The 4,984-nt window shown below is 35.6% G+C and overlaps 1 pseudogene; it reads left to right on the top strand.

The window, feature by feature from the left end:
* The first annotated feature begins 2,787 nt into the window (after nucleotides 1–2,787).
* LOC133326705 (tubulin alpha-1 chain-like) lies at nucleotides 2,788–4,054 on the top strand (annotated as a pseudogene).
* The last annotated feature ends 930 nt before the right edge of the window (nucleotides 4,055–4,984 follow it).

Raw genomic sequence — 4,984 nt, 5'->3', positions numbered from 1 at the left:
TATTTAGATGCACGAATTTTTGTATTTTTACAGACTTCTTTTGTAATAGTTCCATTTCGTAAGTATTTCGTGTATAAAACTTTTCAAATTTTAAGACAATATTATTAAAAAGTGGTTAATTGCGTGTGTATTATTATAGAAATATTTAAAAATTTAATGTTTTTACAAGACTGATAGAAAAACATGAAAAAAAAACTATAAAAAGGACGTTCGGGGTAGATTCGGCATTTTAAAGTGGGGCACATTCGGCCATATACAGATAGTGCAATATTATTAATATGGTTCCAAATTACATATTTAAAACCAAACGTGCTTGTATTGACGAAAATGCGATAGAAAAAAACTATTTCTGATGGTGTGTGCGACCTTGAGATTTTAACGTCCACCGCTAGAAAATATAGCCGTAAAATTCAAACATTTTGTCTCGTATTAAAACCAATTAGAGCCTTTAGAGGATCTGAATTTCAACCAGACTGATAGCGATGATAATTACCAGGTTATGACTATGGTGCCGAATGTGCCCCATCAAATGCCAAAGCTACCCCGGGTTGGGGCACATTCGGCGAATTTGACTTTTTTTACAAAACTGTAAAAATTTGTAACTAATACTAATTTTTTATATCCTTTTGGTACTAGTTTTTATAATTAAGTGTCAGAGGACAATAATCAGCCATAAAGTTTTTATATATGTTGAATAAGTACTGAGATATAGAGCTCTAAAAAAAGTGCCGTTTACAATGTGTTTGATACAAATGACATTTTATTATGTTGGCTTGACTATTTTGAATTGTGTCGAAATAATTATTTTATTCGATATTGGTATATGCGAATTACACATCGCATGAATATTTATTTCCGGCATACCCTAAAAACAATTTTTCTGGAATTCTGGACGTTGTGTCGATATTGATTGAATATACCCAACTTCAATAAACAGAACACAAATGGAATTCCATTTTTGGATTTTCTTGTTTTGTTGTTGCGTTGTATCTTTTGTCAGTCATGCATAACCTTAGCTGGGATTTTAGGACCATGTCTTCAAATTCACAGATATGTGTAATAAAATTGAAATTCGTATTCGATAATCTTCGTATATAAATACTATATGTATTTATAAGGGGTCACTACAATATGTATTTATGCGCATACATAACTCATTTATCAATTCCTAAAGACGTTTTATGCATTGAATGTTAAACAAAAAAGCTCACACATAAAATATTACATGAAAATGCGGCATTAAGTTTAGTTTGGTCAAGGCTAATGTATATGCCCTTCACACTGTGGTACAGGGTATTATGTCTTTGTGCATATTATGTTTGTAACTGGCAAAAGGAAACGAGATTGAGAATACGCATAGAATCAATTTCTGAGTTAATTAATGCTTGTTCATCCGTCCGTCTGTAGATGTTAAATTGTATACAAAGTACAGGTCGCATTTATGATCCGATTTGGATGAAATTTGACACAAGTCACTTATTTGACCCAAGGACGAACCCTATTGATTTAGTTCATTTTCAAATTTAGATATTGCTCCCATATATAGTTTGGTCCGATTTTATGTGAATAATGCACCAAACTCCTAATATTTGTCCGATTGGGATACAATTTTGTATAGCGAATACAATTGAGTCATGAATGACGGGTGTTAAGGCTTGTTTAAATCGGTTCATATTTAGATATAGGTCTTATATATATATTTTCGTCCGATACTATGAGGCTTTAGACTCCAAAACATCGGAAATATGTTTAAATTAAGAATTACGGTAGATTGTTATAATTGTTTTCCACCAAATGGGGTATTTTCTTTTGTCTGGGTGGAAAAACGGTATACCCGATTTCTCTTAGGAGCACCTCGTTTTTATACCCAAAGTGACATATACTCGGCCGTATCAAACTCCTACTTATATTTCATTAGATATAAAACAATTTCAATGTTTTCAGCATTATAGGAGTTATTTTTAAATTGTACGTAATGTTTTGTTAAACTTTAGATTTATCCGACTTCTACAACCTTAACATGACGCACTTTCAGAGTTGTAGTAAAGACTATTGAATCCAAATTATAGCACATTCTGTATTTAGAGAACTATTCAAATTTGGGGTGTTTATCCGTATAGTACCTACCATACAAAGTGGAGAGCTGCACAGAATAATGAAAGCAACTTTTCATTTTGCGGAAGCCTGTATTCAAAACCAGTTTATTTAAAGGCGTATTTTATTATTGATCTACCAACAATGATAATGTTTTTGCAGATATTACTAAAATCAATTTAAACTAATCCACCATTTGGCTCGCACTTCTACCAAACGGGCCATATTCAGATAATAACTTAAAAAAGAAAACGAACGAAGAATTTAAACTCTATATAGGGAAAATGACAAATTAACATGCTTCTACTATATTTTGCTGCAACTTAGCCTTTTTTTGGTTGCCAATGATACCATTAACCTCTTTGGGCATATACAAGAAATGCTCCTATGATTCCTATTGTAAGGTACAGTAAAAGTTATCTGAAACAAAACCTATCAAACGTCATTCTCTAATATAGCATCTTTGGAAGACAATTCATATGAAATCGAATGAAATGATAACGAAATGTAATTCACTGCATTATAGACACTAAATCACGTTGCAACATTTCATTACATTCATTAACTCAGACGAAAGCATATATGGGAGCTATATTCACATTTGAACTGATTTTAATAAAATTAACATCCATCATTTTAGGCCCAATTCAATAAGCTATGGAAAAGTCCATGTAAACCAAACTAGCATATTCGATATCATAGTTTGGTAAGCTTCATAGCTGGCTGATCCGAACTTGAAACCTAAAACCACAAATTTGATACTTTCTGTGTGTATTTGTTAAAAAACCAAAAAACTCAAAATGCGTGAATGTATCTCTATCCATGTCGGTCAAGCTGATGTCCAAATTGGTAACGCCTGCTGGGAATTGTACTGCTTGGAACATGGCATCCAGCCGTCAATTGTTCCATACCGAACAATTGATCACTGGTAAGGAAGATGACGCCAACAACGTCGCCCGTGGTCACTACGCCATTGGCAAGTAAATTGTCGACTTGGTCTTGGACCGCATCCGCAAATTGGCTGATCAATGTACCGGTCTCAAAGGTTTCTTGATCTTCCACTCGTTCGGTGGTGGCACCGGTTCCGGTTTCACCTCCTTGTTGATGGAACGTTTGTCGGTCGATTATGGCAAGAAATCCAAATTGGAATTAACCATCTATCTCGCTCCCCAAGTCTCGACTGCCGTGGTTGAACGCAACAACTCGATCTTGACCACCAACACCACCTTCGAACACTCGGACTGCGCCTTCATGGTCGACAATGACGCCATCTACAACATCTGCCGTCGTAAATTACACCAACTTGAATCGTTAGATCGGCCAAATTATTCCGTCCATCACTGCTTCGTTGCGTTTCAATGGTCGATTTGACTGAATTCCAAACTAACTTGGTGCCCTACCCACGTTCCCACTTCCCCTTGGTCACTTACGTTCCCGTCATCTCGGCCGAAAAAGCCTACCACGAACAATTGCCCGTTGTCGAAATCACCAACGCCTGTTTCGAGCCCGCCAACCAGATGGTCAAGTGTGATCCTCGTCATGGCAAATACATGGCCTGCTGCATGTTGCATCGTGGTGATGTTGTGCCCAAGGATGTCAATGCCGCCATTGCCACCATCAAGACCAAGCGCACCATTCAATTCGTTGACTGGTGTCCCACTGGTTTCAAGGTCGGTATTAACTACTAACCAACCACTGTTGTGCCCGGTGGTGATTTGGCCAAGGTGCAACGTGCCGTCTGCATTTTGTCCAACGCCACCGCCATTGTCGAAGCTTGGGCCCGTCTCGATCACAAGTTCGACTTGATGTACGCCAAGCGTGCCTTCGTCCATTGGTACGTCGGTGAGGGTATTGATGAAGGTGAATTCTCCGAAGCCCATGAAGATTAGGCTGTCCTCGAAAAGATTACGAGTAACTCGGTATGGATTCCGGTGATGGTGAGGGTGCTGAAGAATATTAAGCAGTCAGTCACAAAATTCGTTGAAGAAGTCCATCGAAGATCCTAACCTCAGCTGAAAGAAAATTTATTTGTAAACAAACAAAAAAATAATTCCACAGACAAAACCTAAATTTGTTTATTTCATAATTTTTCCTAACTATGACGAATCACTCGAAAATTTCAAACAAGATTTTTAAAATGAAGCTGAAAAAATGACTAAACTGAGAAAAAAATAATATGGTCTTTAGAGCACAATTTAGGTAAAATCCGCCGAAAATATAAGGGAGCTATATTCAAATTTGAACTGTTTGTCAACAATTTCAATAGGGCTCTTCCTTGGACAAAATAAATTACCTATACTTTGTTTTGATATCTATGATACTCTAAAGATTTTTCTGTAGTGTGAATATCTGTGCTGGCCATTATAATTCCTGATTTTTGACTGCCGCAACCAATCTTTGATGTACGTTTAAAGTTATTGTAATGTAAATAACCAGTATATTTTCTTCCGCGAAAAGTGTTTCACAACATATTTGTATAAAAATTTATTTATGGAATATTTCTAAAGATAAATTACTTTCGCAGTCCTTGGTAATTAGCTGTTTCATCGGTGTACGGTATTTCTTTCTAGCTATTTTTATATTTTTTGGCAGTAATTTAAAATTGAAAACAGAAACATGTTTTTGAAATAAAATCCTTTTAAAAATTATCTATAAGAATCGAAATAGGTGTAGAAATCAAAACATAGTAATTACAACGGCAAAAATAACAAATATTTCCGATCTCATCAGTTTGCTCTAGTTTTGTCCAAGCAAAAATACAGAAATTTCATTTTTCATTATTTATTGCTTATGGGTATGTAATCCTTCTGGGTAAGAACCCAGAAGGATGATTTTTTGCTGATAACTCTAAAGTTCATGAAAAAGGCTTTACATCTTTTTTCGCGACTAT

The sequence above is a fragment of the Musca vetustissima genome, unplaced genomic scaffold, assembly GCF_032173495.1.
Source record: "Musca vetustissima isolate MV318-11 ecotype Yass unplaced genomic scaffold, APGP_CSIRO_Mvet_v1 utg178853, whole genome shotgun sequence".
Classification (NCBI taxonomy): domain Eukaryota; kingdom Metazoa; phylum Arthropoda; class Insecta; order Diptera; family Muscidae; genus Musca; species Musca vetustissima.
Note: the sequence above shows the minus strand (reverse complement) of the source record. Positions and strands in the feature narration are given on the sequence as shown.